The 20,662-nt window shown below is 34.7% G+C and overlaps 1 protein-coding gene and 1 long non-coding RNA gene across 6 annotated transcripts in view; one reads left to right on the top strand and one right to left on the bottom strand.

Moving 5' to 3' along the window:
- Pxd (Peroxidase) overlaps positions 1-20,662 on the bottom strand; it is a 1,822,298-nt gene that overhangs the window by 1,265,114 nt on the left and 536,522 nt on the right. The gene's annotated exons all lie outside the window — the stretch shown is intronic.
- The window catches only part of LOC137237057 (uncharacterized), a 125,937-nt gene that overhangs the window by 28,737 nt on the left and 76,538 nt on the right, over positions 1-20,662 (top strand). Inside the window, exon 4 of one of the 2 annotated variants that reach the window (XR_010948787.1) lies at positions 9,718-10,607. The exons of the other annotated variant lie outside the window; for it this stretch is intronic. This is a non-coding gene — a long non-coding RNA (uncharacterized lncRNA). Of the gene's footprint in view, positions 1-9,717; positions 10,608-20,662 lie in introns of those variants that run through there. 2 annotated transcript variants of the gene reach the window in all.

Below are 20,662 nucleotides of genomic sequence, written 5' to 3'. Positions count from 1 at the left end.
AGACGCAGCAGTACCAATTCCAAAGACCAGGGTTAGGTTCGAAGCCTCCCTGGAGTAAGTGAACGAGGGACAATTACTCCGCAAAGAGCTACTCCTGAAAATTTTTGAACGATCTGCGAGTTTTTGAGGCAAAAACCTCAGATCTTTCCGAAATGGCCTAAACGTTGATTTCCTTAAATACATACAAATAAAACCTTTCCTAAGTATTATTTTTTTAAATAGAAAAATCAAGCTTTTTAAAGTAAGAACACCGCCGTACGCTGGCGCGCCGCTCACGCCGACGCCGCCGGTATATAATCGAGCCTACGCCGCCGCCGCCGATAAAGTGATCGGCTTAAACCTCTAATGTGGGTACACAATATTTTTGGTTTTTTCGTGCGGTGCAAAGATAAACAAATTTTTTGGCGTTCCAACTCTTGTGCAAGCAACATATAGCTGGCCATGGGAAACAACAGTAAGCGATTGTCCTTGTGCTTTGTTGATTGTAATTGCAAAAGCAAGGCGTACAGGAAACTGTAAGAGCTTAAAATTGAATGGCAAATCTGTAGGAATCATTGGGATCCGTGGTATGAGCACATCTTCACCTTTGCTTTTACCGCTGATGATTGTTGCTTCGATTACATTCGGCATTAATTTCTGAACGCAAAGTCTGGTTCCAGTGCACAATTTTGGTGGGCTTCCGAAGAAGCATGATTGGTGAGCCAATTTTCAAAGGTAATATATGCGCAGGCATTCCAGGTGGTTCTAAAGAGTTTAGAAATTATTTGGATAATTCACAATTCGATCTTCATCTGTAACCGTGTCGATCGATTTATATTTCGTCAATTCACCAGGAATTTGGTTTTGAATGCGATCATTGATTTTGTATACATGATCAATTTTGGGAGCTGAGACTGCTCGTTCCCATAGCGAAAAAAAATTTTAATTCAAAATTCTTAATTCTGAAATATGAAAAGCCTTCGCCTTGATCAAAGGAACCCATATCCAAAATTTGGTGATGATTGAAGTGTGCGAAATTCGTTTACATAGGGAACACACACACAGAATTTGATTTTTATAGAAGATGTAGATAGACTGAAGCTAACAAATTTTTTAACGGCGGCAGATTACTAAACGTCCAAAAGGAATAACAGCCAAACTCAACAATGCAGTCAAACTTTAGGTGTTAAAATAATCTAAGTTTGTACGGCAGCCATAGTTCTGAAATTTCCCATTTGTAGGGAAGGTGCCAGGCCCCTTTATTCCCAATTCCACATTTTACTGGAGGTGTTAGGACTTAACGTGCTATATGACTCCTTACCAATTTTCATTATCTTACCATTACTACAACCAGAGATATGCAGTATGATATATTCCATTTGTATCGGAGGTGCCACGCCCCCTTTTTCCTAATTCCACAATTTCTTGGTGGTGTTAGGGATTGACCTCATATAACTCCTTACTGAATATGAATGTTCTGGCATTTATACCTTCAAAGTTATGCAGTACCAAAAATTCCATTTGTATGGGAGGTGCCACGACCCTTTTATATATCAAAATTATTTTTACCCTAAAACCTTCCCGTTGATCGAAGGGACCTGTAACCAAAATTTGGTGATGATTGATGTGTGGGAAATACGTTTCTCTAGCGAACATACGCACAGAATTTGATTTTTATATATATAGATAAAGGTATACAATTACTGCCATGTCCACCCTATGTGTGTGAGCTAAATGATGTAGCTGAAAGGTATAATATATCTGTTATGGATATAGGTAGGTGTCTGATGAAAGAAGCCAGAATAAATAGAAAGTACTGGGAAAGTAATGAACACGGTAGCATATTTAAAAGACAGAACTATAGCAAACACAGTCGAGAGCAAAAGTCCCTATGAAATATTTTTCAATAAAAAATCCAATGTTGAAAATTTAAAAATTTATGGAAGCACGGTTTTTGTAAGAGTTCCTGATGTGAAAGGAAAATCTAAATGGGACAACAAGGCGGAAATGGGTGTTTTAGTAGGATACACAAATAATGGATACAGAGTTTTAATAAACAATAAAGTAATTAATGCTAGGCATGTGAAAATTGTCGAAGAATATGATCGGCTTATTTGTTTAGAAAGTTCCGATTCAGAAAGAGATGGAAGCTACGAAAGTGAACCAGAAAATGTAAGAAACGAAAATGTAAATTATGACGAGCAATATGACCAGACAATGACGACAATGTTAGAAACGAAAATGATGTTAAGATAGAATTAAATGAAAATACGAACCTAGTGACAGAAATCAAGAAAAAAATGCAGTTGAAAGAAAATCTAATAGAAAGAAAACATCTTGTATATATGTAAATTATATAAATGCAAACGTACCAAGTACATTCGAAGAAGCAAATAATTATAGCGAATATAGATAATGGCGAAATGCAATGAACTCAGAAATGGAAAGTTTAAAAAAAAACAATACATGAGAATTAACAGAAAAACCAAAGGGCAAAAGAATTATAGATGTTAAGTGGATATATAAAATGAAGAGTAATAATATTTTTAAAGCGAGATTAATAGTGACGGGATATCAACAAAAAGAACATATTGAAAATGTGCATTCACCCGTAGGTAAAATGCAAGCTCTGAAAACTTTGTTGTCATTCTGCTGTAAGAAAAATTTATTTGTGGAGCAAATGGACGTAGAAACGGGGTTCTTGAATAGCTCTGTAAAATCAAAAGTTTATTTTAACGAGCCACAGGGTTACGAAACGGCGGAAAACAAAGTTTACAAATTAAAAAAGGCTCTATATGGCTTAAGGGAGAGTCTAAGAGCATGGTACGAATGCTTTCAAAAATTTATTGAGAAATTGAACTTTGTAAGAAGCAATTATGATTACTGCCTGTATGTAAATAATTAAAGAGAAAATCCTATTTTCATATTAGTTTTTGTAGACGATCTTTTAATTTGCTGCAAAGATGAAAAACAAATAAAAGAAGTATAGTCAAATTTAATGGCAAGATTTTCTATGAAAGACCTAGGTAAGATTCAGAGCTATATTGGCATTGAAATAAGCTATAGTGAGGATAAGAAAATTATGACTCTAAGCCAAAGTACATTGAGCCTTTAGCTGTAAAGTACAATTTAGAGAAGGCAAAACTATAAAATACTCTTTTGGAAACAAGTCTTAAACTTACCCAAGCTAGCGAAATAGATGAAAATATTAAGTATAGAAATCTCATAGGCGAATTACTATATATATGTACTGGCACAAGACCAGATATAGCATACTCTAGAAGTTATTTGAGTCGCTACCAAAGTTGCTATAACGCTACACACTTTAAATATGCTATGATAGTATTGAAGTATTTATACTCAACTAAAAACTTAATGTTCAACCTTTGCAGAGTACACTACTATGTCCGAAGCAGTAACTGAAATATTGTTTATAAAAAGTTTATTAATTGAATCATTTAATGTAAAATTTGATAAAGCGGTAAAGATTTCATACATCAACAATTCTGGTGGCGGCTCCGCCCTTTTTCATTTAATTTGTCTAGAACACTTTTAATGCCATAAGTCGAACAAAAATTTACCAATCCTTGTGAAATTTGGTAAGGGCATAGCTTCTATGACAATAACTGTTTTCTGTGAAAATGGGTGAAATCGGTTGAAGCCACGCCCAGTTTTTAAACACAGTCGACCGTCTGTCCATCCGCTCGGCCGTTAACACGATAACTTCAGCAAAAATCGATATATCTTTACTAAACTTAGTTCACGTCCCTATCTGAACTTACTTTTTCTAGGTATTAAAAATGGGCGAAATCCGACTATGACCACGTCCACTTTTTCGATATCGAAAATTGTGAAAAATGAAAAAAATGCCATAATTCTATACCAAATATGAAAAAAGTGATGAAACATGGTGATTGGTCTTTTTACACAAAATAAAACTTTAGAAAAAACTTTGTAAAATGGGTGTGACACCTATCATATTAAGTAGAAGAAAATGAAAAAGTTCTGCAGGACGAAATCAAAAGCCCTTGGAATCATCGCAGGAATACTGTTCGTGGTATTACATATGATGAATTTCATATCAAAACCTATAAAAAAAAAGCATATTTTGAATCCGACCCCCTCAGATTTTGATGAAATTTTGCATAGAGGTACACTTTACCTATACAAGCACAACTTCATTTTTTGGAATTGTGGGCGTGGCAAGGTGTCAAGATTGTGAAAAATGCGTGAAAAATGACGGTAATAGGTACTTTTGAGCTGTGATAACTACGGATTGGCTCAACCGATTTCAAAAACCTTGGTGCCATTGGAAAGTTATTCGGATCGGCTTTCGAAAATATACACTTGAAAAAAACTTCAAAGGCCAAGCGTTTTAAAATAAAATATATTTTTTTAGAAAGGTCTATTTAATATATATAAAAAATCCAAAAACTAAAGTGGCATATTTTTTCTTTTTTTTTTAATGTTTAAGTAAAGATCTTGGAAATCGGTTGAGCCGTTCCGCAGTTATCACAGCTCAAAAGCACCATGATATAAAAATATAAAAGATGCATTTATTTATTTAAAAATAAAAAAATAAAAAAATACGCCATTATAGTTTTTGGATATGTTATATATAAAAAAAAAACCTTTCTAAAAAAATATATCTTACTTTAAAATGTTCAAGGTTCGAATCGAGCTCAAGGCCAGAACAATAATTTTTTTCTAATGATAATTATTGTTATTTTTTAATTTTTCTAAATTTGAAAAATTGAATTTTGTTTTTGGAATAGTAAGTAGAAAATTTTCCAGACAACCTGCCATAGCTGCGCAGATAGATCCATTTCGAAGGGTGCTAAGCCTTCATCATCAGTACGCTTTAGGCATGCTGCGCTAACCATTTAGCTATACAGCGGTGGTTTGTTTGACTGGCAAATTTGCTACTTCTATTCCTTTTTTACCAACTATATTTATTCAGTGTTGCGCCATCTGGTGCAAAGCACTGATAATGCTGGATTTTTGTTTATTGTCAATTACTTTGTTTGACATTCCCAAGTGCTCATGGTTTATTAACAATTGTTTTTGTTTTTATCGGCCTATTGATAAATCATTCAAGGTTCGAATCGAGCTCAAGGCCAGAACAATAATTTTTTTCTAATGATAATTATTGTTATTTTTTAATTTTTCTAAATTTGAAAAATTGAATTTTGTTTTTGGAATAGTAAGTAGAAAATTTTCCAGACAACCTGCCATAGCTGCGCAGATAGATCCATTTCGAAGGGTGCTAAGCCTTCATCATCAGTACGCTTTAGGCATGCTGCGCTAACCATTTAGCTATACAGCGGTGGTTTGTTTGACTGGCAAATTTGCTACTTCTATTCCTTTTTTACCAACTATATTTATTCAGTGTTGCGCCATCTGGTGCAAAGCACTGATAATGCTGGATTTTTGTTTATTGTCAATTACTTTGTTTGACATTCCCAAGTGCTCATGGTTTATTAACAATTGTTTTTGTTTTTATCGGCCTATTGATAAATCATTCAAGGTTCGAATCGAGCTCAAGGCCAGAACAATAATTTTTTTCTAATGATAATTATTGTTATTTTTTAATTTTTCTAAATTTGAAAAATTGAATTTTGTTTTTGGAATAGTAAGTAGAAAATTTTCCAGACAACCTGCCATAGCTGCGCAGATAGATCCATTTCGAAGGGTGCTAAGCCTTCATCATCAGTACGCTTTAGGCATGCTGCGCTAACCATTTAGCTATACAGCGGTGGTTTGTTTGACTGGCAAATTTGCTACTTCTATTCCTTTTTTACCAACTATATTTATTCAGTGTTGCGCCATCTGGTGCAAAGCACTGATAATGCTGGATTTTTGTTTATTGTCAATTACTTTGTTTGACATTCCCAAGTGCTCATGGTTTATTAACAATTGTTTTTGTTTTTATCGGCCTATTGATAAATCATTCAAGGTTCGAATCGAGCTCAAGGCCAGAACAATAATTTTTTTTCTAATGATAATTATTGTTATTTTTTAATTTTTCTAAATTTGAAAAATTGAATTTTGTTTTTGGAATAGTAAGTAGAAAATTTTCCAGACAACCTGCCATAGCTGCGCAGATAGATCCATTTCGAAGGGTGCTAAGCCTTCATCATCAGTACGCTTTAGGCATGCTGCGCTAACCATTTAGCTATACAGCGGTGGTTTGTTTGACTGGCAAATTTGCTACTTCTATTCCTTTTTTACCAACTATATTTATTCAGTGTTGCGCCATCTGGTGCAAAGCACTGATAATGCTGGATTTTTGTTTATTGTCAATTACTTTGTTTGACATTCCCAAGTGCTCATGGTTTATTAACAATTGTTTTTGTTTTTATCGGCCTATTGATAAATCATTCAAGGTTCGAATCGAGCTCAAGGCCAGAACAATAATTTTTTTCTAATGATAATTATTGTTATTTTTTTTTTTTTTTAAATGTTTTTTCCAAGTTTAAAATTTAATTAAAAAAAAAGATTGTTTCAGTGTAATAAAAGATTTATATAGTGTATATTTTCGAAAGCCGATCCGAATACCTTTCCAATGGATCCAAGATCTTTGAAATCTATTAAGCCATTCTGTAGTTATCGCAGCTCAAAAGTACCTATTACCGTAATTTTTCACGAATTTTTCACAACCTTGACCTTTTGCCACGCCCACAATTTTTCAAAAATTAAATTTCTAAAAATGAAGTTGTGCTTGTATAGGTAAAGTGTACCTCTGTGCAAAATTCATCAAAATCTAAGGGGGTCGGGCTCAACGCATATCGGTTTTGATATGAAATTCATCATATATAAATAAATTAGCGGTACGCGAAAGATGCCGTTCTGGGTCACCATGGTCCACATTTTGATCGATATCTCGAAAATGCCTTCACATATACAACCACTACCTTTTAAAACCGTCTTTAATACTGTAACGAATTTATGGAAATTCCTCTTATTTGCAACCTTCTGATAACGTTCGAATCACTAAACTGTTGAATAAATAACTCCAATATTCAATAATGCAAAATGGTTTTTATTACACTACTTTCACAATAACACTTCTACTTCTCAACAGATAGCGTGCTTAAATCAACTGATTACTGCTTACTCAGTTTCAACTGTGATGTCTCGTTCCCACATTTCTAGGCGTTTCTATTTCTAGAATTTACTACTCAATGCCTTTAATTTGATATCCATATCGTGCAAACAAATTATAGAGTCAGTCTGGTCCACCTTTATGGCGATATCTCCAAAAGGCGTCCACCTATAGAACTAAGGCCCATTCACTTTTAAATACTCTTAAACACCTTTAATTTGATACCCATGTCATACAAACACATTCCAGGGTTACTCTAGGTTCATTTCCCTACATGGTGATTTTCCCTTATTTAACCAAGAAAAATCGTTCCAAAAAACGGGACCCTTGGTATACAGTTTCGGACTCTTACCGGATTCATAATTAAGAGCGCTTCGAAACTAGGGTGATTTAAAAAAAAAGATAAATAAATGCGTTCAAATTTAACCGAATTTTCATATTAATAAAAATAATCAAATAAAACGAATTGATAGCTGAAGAAAGATAATAGCAAAGGCAAGTTGCGCCATTTTCTAGTATTACCATTTGCATGTATCCATTAAAAAGGCACTTTTGTCTCCAAAGCTCTCAGCTGATTATTTAATGTTCGGTTACACCCGAGCTTAGCCTTCCTTAATTTTTTTACTAATTTTTCTGCTGTTGTTTTTTTAATACTCTACAAGTTCGCATCAAGCAAGCGCCTGACCTGAGTGCCAGGATAAACCTATCCATTCAGACATTTCTATGCACACTGCCCCAGTTGCGGGCTAGCAACTGTCGCACTATTTTCTGGCATCGCTATTAAGCAGAAAATCGCTTTGGTAACTTTTCTACCTCTGGCTATGGTGAAAGACAAAAAATTTGGTATATAAAACCAATTTAAAATTGGACAGTCAAATGATTACCGGAATAATCCCCATCCATGGGTACTTCAAAACATACCTGCACAGAATAAAAACGGCACCATTAAACCTTCAAAGCCATCCCTCCCTCCCCACCCCTAGTTCCAAGAGGAGCTTGGGGTCGCCAGAGCCTCGTCTGTTAATGAAACAGGATTCGCCGCGGGTAGGTGAGGTTAACAATTGGGTTGGAGAAGCTATATATTGCGCTGTAAACCCCTTGAGAGGGTTGCGCTACACAACCCCTTGAACCCCCCCCCCGAAGGCCTTAAAGGGTGTTATCGATATTGATGGTCAATGGGGTCGCCAGAGCCTCGGCTCTTAAAGAAACTGGATTCGCCACGGGTAGGTGAGGTTGACAATTGGGTTGGAGAAGCTATATATTGCGCCAGCAACCTCTTGAATCAATTTGGCATTTTAGTCGCCTAATACGACAGGCATACCTGCTCCGGGTATATTTTAAGTCCCTAACCCGCTAAGGCCGCCGTTCTGATCTCTTAAGGCGTAGTAGGCCACTACTCAGTTTTCTGTTATAAGGCATAACGGGGTATGTTGTGCCGAATAACATGCAGTTTTTGAGTAAACAAAATAACAGTGGAGTAGTAGAAATGTGAAACAATCAGCAAGAAAATGCATTAACTAATATTATATGTATTTAGCGCGCTTAATTCTGATATATAAAATAAAAGGAAAATAAAAAAATTTAAGCATTTCCTTTATATAAATCGAAAAAAATCAGAGAAAAATGTGTCCTTATATAAACACATATTCTTGCTGAACTTTGATTTTAAAATTTTGACATATGCTCATTCCATTTCAAGACACCCGGTCCACGCAGGACATGATTTTTGATTTCGATGAAATTTTAATATGCTGTTCTTTGATCAAAATAATGAAACACGTGTTTTTTTTTTTTTGCCTCAAAAAAACTTTTTTTTCGGATTTATCGGCAATTGAATTCCATTAAACGCAATCGGTATTTTATTCACCTATTTCTTCAACTGTCAATAACTTTCTCAAAAATTAACCGATTCTCATGATTTTTTCTTCAAAATGTTCTTTATTATATTTACTTTTATATAACTTTATAAACAATAGCATATAGTTAAAAAAAAAATTGTTTAGTATTAATAAAAATGTATGACTTTTTTCAAAAATTTATTTCTCAAAAGGGATTATTTTTTTTGTTGTTTAAACTTTTTCTGTATTGAGCAAACAGTTCATGTTTCAATTTGGCTAAATGCCTATTAGCCAAAACTTGTTTTTTTCGAGATATGAATTTTTTCAATATTAAAAAGTTTTCCCCCATTTATTGATGCAATGCATTACAGCATACAATAACTTTTTCAAAAATTAACCGATTCTCATGTTTTTTTCTTCGAGATGTTCGCTATTACTTTTAATTTTATATATATTTATAAACAATTGCATATAGTTAAAAAAAAATATTTTTTTAGTAGATATTTAATAAAAATGTATGCCTTTTTTTCAAAAATTAATATTTCAAAAAGCGGTTATTGTTTTTTGTTTAAACTTTTTCAATATCGAGTGAGCAGTTTATATTTCAACTTGGGTAAATATCCATTGGCAAACGCTCGTTGTTTTCGAAATATGAATTTTTGAATATTAATCTTTTTTTTCGCCATATATTGATGCATTACATATCAGCATACAAGGCGATCAATGCCAAACGCTTAAAATTAATTAAAGTTTCACATTTATTATTGAAAACATTAATTTGTTATTATTTTTCAGAATATGGCAAAATATTTCACTAAACCTCCAATACCGTCATAAGAGCCTTTGCCATGTCCTTTTACAAAATCACTGTAATTCTGCGATCAGTTCGATAATTTTTGCTTCATCAATTATGGTACCCTGTTATAACCTGTCAAAATTCGTTGGACAAATACTTAAACCTCTTATTTCAGAAGAACATAATGTGAAAAATGCGTTCATATTGAAAGACCGATTGAATAATATTAATGTGTGTGACAAAGATGTTTTAGTTTCCTTTGATGTTGTGTCCTTGTTTACGAATATACCTACAATGTTAGCAACTAAAATTATAATGAGAAAATGGGAGAAAATACAAAATAAAACTGAGATTAATAAAGCCAAGTTCCAACAAATTCTAGATTTTTGTCTCAGAGAGAATAATTACTTTATGTGCAATAACAAAATATACACTCAGACTTTTGGAATGCCAATGGGAAACCCACTTTCACCTACAATCGCCCATATTATTATGGACGACCTTTTTGACTACACCATCTCGGAGCTTAAACAACAACACAATATTGACATAAAATTCTTGACCAAATATGTAGACGACGTTTTTGCAATAGCAAAACGTAATGACGTGAATAAAATTCTAGAGATTCTTGCCTATTACCACCACAGTTCACCATGGAAATGGAGGAGAACGCGAGCATCCCTTTCCTCGATGTTCGCATATACAGAGATAACAACAAAATCAAATTAAATTGGTACTCGAAGCCAACATCCTCTGGTCGCCTGATCAATTTCTTTTCGTCCCAACCGACCAAGTACAAAATTAATACAGCGAAGAATCTTATACACAAAATACTAACGCTAAGCCACCGAGATTTCCATGACGCTAATTTAGAAAAGATACACGCAATATTGAAAAATAATAACTACCCCGACCACCTTATACACGAATTAATCAACCAGGAAACCATGAAAAACAGAAACCAACACAACATACCTTCTAACACAGTAACAAAAGATATAAAGAAATACTACAGTGTGACATACATACCGAAATTAAGTGCAAGCATCGATCACAATATACTCGAACAACAAAACATCACACTAGCCTACAGGTCCAACAACACATTATCCAAAATATACACAAGAACAAAATCTCCAATAGACAAGCAACAACAAAACAACGTCATATATAAAATTTAATGCATGGGAAAAGAAAACCAGCAATGCGATAAAGCATACATTGGGACGACAAAGCGCGCACTAGGTATTCGCATTGCCGAACACGAAGCAGACATAAAAAAACAAAAACCCACTACAGCCCTACCACAACATATGATTAGCAACGGCCATACAGCAGATTTTACCAACACGACAATTATTGATAAGGAGAAAAGAGAAATGACGAGATATACCTTGGAAAGCTTGCACATTTTAGAAAACAGAGAAAGGACCATGAACAAGAACGAAGATAGCGATAATATTGCGGCAGCATACATGCTTTGTCTAAACAGAAAACAAATTAGTTGTGACAAGACTACCACACAAGGTGGTACTGATGAGTAAATGTTAATATTGTCCGATATTGTTGTAAGTGTAGAATTTTTGTTTACTTTAAAAATACTGTGTTAATTTATATCGATATGCTTTTCAACATAAAATATTTTTTGTTTGTTTATTTAATTTGAAAATAAATAGTGTTGCCCCTGAGGATGCTGAAATATTCAGCGAAACGTCGGGCGTAAGGTGAATTAATCGTTTTATTTGCACCAGCATAAATTAGATCAGACTAGCCTACAAATCATAAAAAAAAAATAAAAATCATGATTTTTGACAAAGTTATTGACAGTTGGAAAAATAGGCAAATAAAATACCGATTGCATTTTATGGAATTCAATTGCCGATAAATCCGAAAAAAAAATGTTTTGAGGCAAAAAAAAACACGTGTTTCATTATTTTGACCAAAGAACAACATATTAAAATTTCATCGAAATCAAAAATCATGTCCTGCGCGGACCGGGTGTCTTGAATAGAAATTGTAAAAATATTTATGAAAAATAAAACAATACAGGTAGAGCAACGCACATTTCTTGGATTGGAAAATTGGAAGAAAAGGAATTATTAACTTATCAATATATAGCCAACTAGCAGACCCGGCAGACGTTGTTCTGCCCTCAATTTGGTCTATCTGCATACATTTTAATAACCTTTTTCGTCTAACTCTGCCCTCGCCCCTCTACGCTTCATCTATCTCCATCTTCGTCTCATTCTATCTCCATCTTCGTCTCATTCTATCTCTTTCTCAGTCTCCTTCTCCTTTTCTCTTCTCTCAAGGTTTTCTCATTCTTCTTCATATCTTATTGCCAGTCCCAGAGGGTGGTATGTATTTTGTTCTAGTCCCATTCCGAGTCGCAGTCTCAGTCCCAGTCCTAGTCCTAATACAAGTCCCAGCCCATCTCTGGTCTACTTCCCGGAAAAAAGCATCGTAAATACTAATATAGGCAAATTTATATACCGAAATTCAAGCAAATCGAATAGGACGTATGTAAATAGGTATGTGGGTATTACTAATTCATGTCTTTATTTCGAATTCGTATGTATATTTATCAGTTTTGCCAGGTTGATACTACTAAATAGAATATCACAATGAAAATTACTTTAAAGCTCTCAGCAACAGCTTTCATTTGATATCCATAATACACACACATTCTAGGGGTATCCGGGTCCATGTTTTGACCTATATCTCGAGACCCTAGTAACCCAGCGGCATAAAACTTACTTTGTACTAAAGCACACATCAATAGCTTCAATTTGATATCCATAATGTAAAAACACATCTTAGTGTTACCCTGATCCACGTTTTGACCTATATCTCGAGACCTTAGTCACCCATCTGTATAAAACTTACTATGTACTTAAAGCACACATCAACAGCTTCAATTTGATACCCATAATGTAAAAACACATTCTAGGTGTAGCCGGGTCCGTGTTTTGGCCTATATCTCGAGACCCTAGTCACCCAGCAGTGTAAAATTTACTCTGTACTAAAGCACACATCAATAGCTTAAATTTGATATCCATAATGTAAAAACACATCCTAGTGTTACCCTGATCCACGTTTTGGCCTATATCTCGAGACCCTAGTCACCCAGCTGTGTAAAAATTACTCTGTACTAAATCACACATCAACGGCTTCAATTTGATACCCGTAATGTAAAAACACATTCTAGATGTATCCGGGTCCACGTTTTGGCCTATATCTCGAGACCCTAGTCACCCAGCTGCATAAACTTACTCTGTACTAAAGCACACATCAACACCTTCAATTTGATATCCATAATGTAAAAACACATCCTATTGTTACCCAGATCCTCGTTTTGGCCTATATCTCGAGTCCCTAGTCACCAATAGGTATGAAAACTACCCTGTACTAAAGCACTCATCAACAGCTTCAATTTGATACCCATAATGTAAAAACACTATCTAGGTGTTCACAGCCCACGTTTTGGCCTATATCTGGAGACCCTAGTCACCCAGGGGTATGAAAATTACCCCCTACTAAAGCACACATCAACAGCTTTCATTTTTTATCCATATTCTATAAACACATTCAAGGTGTATCCGGGTCCACGTTTTGGCCTATATTTCGAGACCCTAGTCACTCAGCGGCATAAAACTTACTCTGTACTAAAGCACACCTTCAATTTGATATCCATCACACATCAATAGCTTCAATTTGATATCCATAATGTAAAAACACATCCTATTGCTACCCTGATCCACGTTTTGGCCTATATCTCGAGACCCTAGTCACCAATAGGTATGAAAACTACCCTGTACTAAAGCACTCATCAACAGCTTCAATTTGATACCCATAATGTAAAAACGCTATCTAGGTATTCACGGGCCCACGTTTTGGCCTATATCTCGAGACCCTAGTCACCAATAGGTATGAAAACTACCCCTACTAAAGCACTCATCAAAAGCTTTCATCTAATATCCATATTCTATAAACAACTTCTTGAGGTACACGGGTCCCCGTTTTGGCCTATATCTCGAGACCCTGTGCGTCGATCCGGACTTCCCTTTGCTATAAACTTCACGGAGCCCGAGACCTATCCAACGAATGCAAAACCGTGGAAATTGGTTCGTGCGTTCTGGAGTTATAGCGTCAGGAAAGAAAACCCGACTTATTTTTATATTGTGACGAATATTAGTAACACTAAGTGATACTCACATCACTAGTCTGATGCTTAGTAAATGAAGCCACAACAACAATAAAGCAGGCAGTCACTTGTATGCACATCAAGAAATCAATCATTACGTCTACCCATATGTCCATACAACCAGCGGAGAGTAACGCACAAGCACATGCATATATCTGAGATACTCCCAAACGTATGCAATCATTTGTGCAAGTATCACTCACATATACACGCGCATGGGCTATGAGAGAAGCTATAAAATCGTGCATCTGTAGCTATAGCTGAGAAATTTATAGCTTGTAAACGAGAATTAAATTCTAGAAATAGAAACGCCTAGAATATTGTCAACGAGGAAATCAAACAGTATAAAAGCAGCAACAGTTGAGGCACGGAGAAGGAGTTTGATTTAAGCACGCTATCTGTCGAGAAGTAGTAGTGTTATTATGATGTACTTGAATAAAGGCCATTTTCCATTATTGAATAGTGGAGTCATTTATTCAACAGTTTAGTGATACGAACGTTAGTAGAAGGTTGCAAATAAGCGGAATTGGACTTAATTCGTTACAATATTATAGATTTTTATATTATAGATTATTTGCGCTCCATTTTTATATTTTTATTTCTCATAAATATTTTTACATTTTCTACATATGTCAAAATTTTAAAATCAAAGTTCAGCAAGAATATATCTTTATATAAGGAAAAATTTTTCGCTGATTTTTGATCATTTATATAAAGCAAATACTTAACATTTTTTTATTTTATTTGTATTTTCTACTTTTTAGTTCCAGGGGAAAATAGAAAATTTTACATTGAATAAATTCACATTAATCAATGAAAGTTTTGCATACAATATGCTACATATCACAGAAATACGTCAAACTACATTAATTTTTAAGTTACTTCCAAATTGTTCATATATGCCAAGCTTGGATTGCTACAATTATTGCTTATTCGTAAAATTATTGCTTTGAACCCATACTTAAGGGTCCATTACTGATACTTAGAATAGACTTGACTTGACTTGGAGTAAACTTGGTAACTTAGTTTTCAATAATAAATGTGATATTTTAATTAATTTTAAGCATTTGGCATTGATCGAATTGTATGCTGATATGTAATGCATCAATATATGGCGAAAAAAATATTAATATTCAACAAGTCATATTTCGAAAACAACGAGCCCACGGAAATTCACCCAAGTTGAAATATAAACTGCTCACTCGATATAGAAAAAGTTTAAACAAAAAACAATAACCGTTTTTTGAAATATTAATTTTTGAAAAAAAGGCATACACTTTTATTAAATATCTACTAAAAAAATATTTTTTTTAACTATATGCAATTGTTTATAAATTTATATAAAATTAAAAGTAATAGCGAACATTTCGAAGAAAAAAGGATGAGAATCGGATAATTTTTGACAAATTTATTGTATGCTGTAATGCATTGCATCCATAAATGGGGGAAAAAAATGTTTACTATTCAAAAATTCACATCTCGAAAACAACAAGCTTTGGCTAATAGGCATTTAGCCGAGTTGAAAAAATATAACCTTTCTTGAGAAATTAATTTTTGAAAAAATTCATAAATTTTTACTAAATACTAAATAAACATTTTTTTAAACTATATGCTAATGTTTATATAGTTATATAAAAGTAAATGTAATAGTGAACATTTCAAAGTAAAAATCATGATTTTTGACAAAGTTATTGACAGTTGAAAAAATAGGCAAATAAAATACCGATTGCATTTTATGGAATTCAATTGCCGATAAATCCGAAAAAAAAATTTTTGAGGCAAAAAAAAAACACGTGTTTCATTATTTTGACCAAAGAACAACATATTAAAATTTCATCGAATTAAAAATCATGTCCTGCGCGGACCGGGTGTCTTGAAATGGAATTAGCCCATAGAAATTGTAAAAATATTTATGAAAAATAAAACAATACAGGTAGAGCAACGCATATTTCTTGGATTGGAAAATTGGAAGAAAAGGAGTTAACTTATCAATATATAACCAACTAGCAGACCCGGCAGACGTTGTTCTGCCCTCAATTTGGTCTATCTGCATACATTTTAATAACCTTTTTCGTCTAACTCTGCCCTCGCCCCTCTACACTTTTTCCTAATCTTTGTATTCACTACTCCCTCCGTATTTTTCGCTTCATCTATCTCCATCTTCGTCTCATTCTATCTCTTTCTCAGTATCCTTCTCCTTTTCTCTTCTCTCAAGTTTTTCTCATTCTTCTTCATATCTTATTGCCAGTCCCAGAGGGTGGTATGTATTTTGTTCTAGTCCCACTCCGAGTCGCAGTCTCAGTCCCAGTCCTAGTCCTAATACCAGTCCCAGCCCATCTCTGGTCTACTTCCCGGAAAAAAGCATCGTAAGTACTAATATAGTCAAATTTATATACCGAAATTCAAGCAAATCGAATAGGACGTATGTAAATAGGTATGTGGGTATTATTAATTCATGTCTTTATTTCGGATTCGTATGTATATTTATCAGTTTTGCCAGTTGATACTACTAAATAGAATATCACAATGAAAATTACTTTAAAGCTCTCATCAACAGCTTTCATTTGATATCCATAATACACACATTCTAGGGGTATCCGGGTCCATGTTTTGACCTATATCTCGAGACCCTAGTAACCCAGCGGCATAAAACTTACTTTGTACTAAAGCACACATCAACAGCTTCAATTTGATACCCATAATGTAAAAACACATTCTAGGTGTAGCCGGATCCGTGTTTTGGCCTATATCTCGAGACCCTAGTCACCCAGCAGTGTAAAATTTACTCTGTACTAAAGCACACATCAACAGCTTCAATTTGATATCCATAATGTAAAAACACATCCTAGTGTTACCCTGATCCACGTTTTGGCCTATATCTCGAGACCCTAGTCACCCAGCTGTGTAAAAATTACTCTTTACTAAAGCACACATCAACGGCTTCAATTTGATACCCGTAATGTAAAACCACATTCTAGATGTATCCGGGTCCACGTTTTGGCCTATATCTCGAGACCCTAGTCACCCAGCTGCATAAACTTACTCTGTACAAAAGCACACATCAACACCTTCAATTTGATATCCATCATGTAAAAACACATCCTATTGCTACCCTGATCCACGTTTTGGCCTATATCTCGAGACCCTAGTCACCAATAGGTATGAAAACTACCCTGTACTAAAGCACTCATCAACAGCTTCAATTTGATACCCATAATGTAAAAACGCTATCTAGGTATTCACGGGCCCACGTTTTGGCCTATATCTCGAGACCCTAGTCACCAATAGGTATGAAAACTACCCCCTACTAAAGCACTCATCAAAAGCTTTCATCTGATATCCATATTCTATAAACAACTTCTTGGGGTACACGGGTTCACGTTTTGGCCTATATCTCGAGACCCTGTGCGTCGATCCGGACTTCCCTTTGCTATAAACTTCACGGAGCCCGAGACCTATCCAACGAATGCAAAACCGTGGAAATTGGTTCGTGCGTTCTGGAGTTATAGCGTCAGGAAAGAAAACCCGACTTATTTTTATATTGTGACGAATATTAGTAACACTAAGTGATACTCACATCACTAGTCTGATGCTTAGTAAATGAAGCCACAACAACAATAAAGCAGGCAGTCACTTGTATGCACATCAAGAAATCAATCATTACGTCTACCCATATGGCCATATAACCAGCGGAGAGTAACGCACAAACACATGCATATATCTGAGATACTCCCAAACGTATGCAATCATTTGTGTAAGTATCAATCACATATACACGCGCATGGGCTATGAGAGAAACTATAAAATCGTGCATCTGTAGCTATAGCTGAGAAATTTATAGCTTGTAAACGAGAATTAAATTCTAGAAATAGAATCGCCTAGAATATTGTCAACGAGGAAATCAAACAGTATAAAAGCAGCAACAGTTGAGGCACGGAGAAGGAGTTTGATTTAAGCACGCTATCTGTCGAGAAGTAGTAGTGTTATTATGATGTACTTGAATAAAGGCGATTTTCCTTTATTGAATAGTGGAGTCATTTATTCAACAGTTTAGTGATACGAACGTTAGTAGAAGGTTGCAAATAAGCGGAATTGGACTTAATTCGTTACAATATTATAGATTTTTATATTATAGATTAATTGCGCTCCATTTTTATATTTTTATTTCTCATAAATATTTTTACAATTTCTACATATGTCAAAATTTTAAAATCAAAGTTCAGCGAGAATATATCTTTATATAAGGAAAAATTTTTGCTGATTTTTGATCATTTATAAAAGCAAATACTTAACATTTTTTTATTTTATTTGTATTTTCTACTTTTTAGTTCCAGGGGAAAAGAGAAAATTTTACATTGAATAAATTCACATTAATCAATGAAAGTTTTGCATACAATATGCTACATATCACAGAAATACGTCAAACTACATTAATTTTTAAGTTACTTCCAAATTGTTCATATATGCCAAGCTTGGATTGCTACAATTATTGCTTATTCGTAAAATTATTGCTTTGAACCCATACTTAAGGGTCCATTACTGATACTTAGAATAGACTTGACTCGACTTGGAGTAAACTTGGTAACTTAGCCACGATTATACTCCCCTTAGCGCATACAATCTGGCATCATAATCAGCTGTTTTCCAGCTGTTATTTTATTGTGAAATATTTGCGACAAAAAGTGGTGGTTTTTAAACAAAGTTAATTTTGAGTACTACAATTAATTTATGAGTGTAAAAATAAATGTCAATTTGTATGACAAAATGTCAAAATGAAATGGAAACAAACAAATTGCATCTCAAAATGTAAACGTCACTTAGAACTTACATAGAAAATCAAAATTCAACAGACGTCTAAGTCAAGTTGCTAAGTTTTCAGTACTCAGTAACATGCAATGCATTTAACAGAACTGTAAATGACAGTTCTCAAGTCAAGTCTATGCTAAGTATGAGTAATGGGCCCTTTATACTTGCATTAGTTTAAACATACGTGAAAGCTCATGCTTGAATTTCTACACATACACCCTTACGAATGCATTTGGAAGCTTGACAAATTTCATAGCAGTAAGATATAAATATGGTAAGCTATTATTGGCTGTTGTTGTTTGGTTGGAGCAATATCTTGGTTCGTTTACACTTGTTCGTTTCCTCGCCACAACCTTTTTGGTTTGCTTCAAATCGGGGACTTGGATTTGTTTGTTTAACGAATTGTGAATCAGGCTTGCATTTGATCACCCCGCTTCAAAATGTAAATGGAATAAAGGGCGTCTGGGCTATCATACGCTGATGTTGTTTTGGTAGCAGCAACACCTTCATTCGGTTCAACTTGTTCGTTCCAAGTAGAGGTTTACGCCGATCACTTTATCGGCGGCGCCGGCGTACGCCGGTGTTCTTACTTTAAAAAGCTTGATTTTTCTATTAAAATAAATAATGTTTAGGAAAGGTTTTGTTTGTATGTATTTAATGAAATCAACGTTTTGGCCATTTCGGAAAGATCCGGGGTTTTTGCCTCAAAATCTCGCAGATCGTTCAAGCATTTTCAGAACTAGCTCCTTGCGGAGTGATTGTCCCTCGTTCACTTACTTCATAGAGGTTTCAAAAATACCCCCGGTCTTTGGAATTGGTACTGCTGCGTCTGCTGAAATGAAATAGATGTACATAAAATGGTCACACTTTTGTCTGTATATCTCGTGCAAAGCGTAGTTTCACCTGGGGTTAACTCCTAATAATCGTCGCGAACACAATTTCTTTAAATTATTTGTGATTCCTTGGCGGTCACGCATAAGGGCGACTTACGGTTGCTATTAATGGTCTATTAATACTCATGACTCTCGTGGCACAAGGCGCCTCCAGTTTTTTCGGCTGTTTTTAAGAGCTACAATTCCCGATGTGCGATCAGTAGCAACCCGACCACGTCGATGTCACTTTCCTAGAAGCTCTAGGTGTTGCTCCGAAAACTTTCTAACGGATGTTTTAGTCACACTATGCTGCCGAGCTACACCAGTGAAACACCTTGAAACTTTAGGGAGTGACTATTCGGGCAAGGATGCCGCCCTCGAAATCATAAGCAGTCTAAGTAGATGTCATTACGTAACTCATGGGTGAAAATAGTATAATCCTCGGCGCATCTACATAATTAATATTTTACAAGGACCCTGAATAAATTTTTTAAAATGTAGAGCAAAGTTTGCAGACGTTTGTGTTCACAACATTAATTTCAATAGTCTTCGTTAAATCAAAACGATATTTTAGAATGAAAGTCGACCGATTTTAAGTTTAAAGATGTTAACTGCTGTTTTCCGGCCTTATGATATAAGAGCTCATTATAGATGACCGCTTAGCTTCAATTTTCAGACTAGTTCGACTGTTCACTACGTTAGGGCAAAGATTATCGAAAATAAAGATGTTGCCGGGACGAAAAATCGTGTGAAGCAAGCTTCACAAACCTTCTAGTAGGTCACATTCACCACTTACCACAGCAGATTTGTTAACTACCACTGTCTGTATTTGTTATTTAATTATTATTTGTACACTTTTTATTCAGTTAATGTATTCAGAATTTTAACTTTTACTCTCTAAAACTCCAATTAGTGTATTTCTGTGCTTAAGTTATGTTAAAAATTGTGGTAAAGTTTTTGGTGTGGTGAAAGAGACCTACTAGAGTTTTGTGAAGCTGCGCTGCTTTCCACCGAAGTTTGCGCCTGCAACATCTTTATTTTCGATAATCTTTGGTTAGGGTA

The sequence above is a fragment of the Eurosta solidaginis genome, chromosome 1 (assembly GCF_040869045.1).
Source record: "Eurosta solidaginis isolate ZX-2024a chromosome 1, ASM4086904v1, whole genome shotgun sequence".
Taxonomy (NCBI): domain Eukaryota; kingdom Metazoa; phylum Arthropoda; class Insecta; order Diptera; family Tephritidae; genus Eurosta; species Eurosta solidaginis.
The sequence above is the reverse complement of the archived record's forward strand: the minus strand, read 5'-3'. Positions and strand labels throughout refer to the sequence as shown.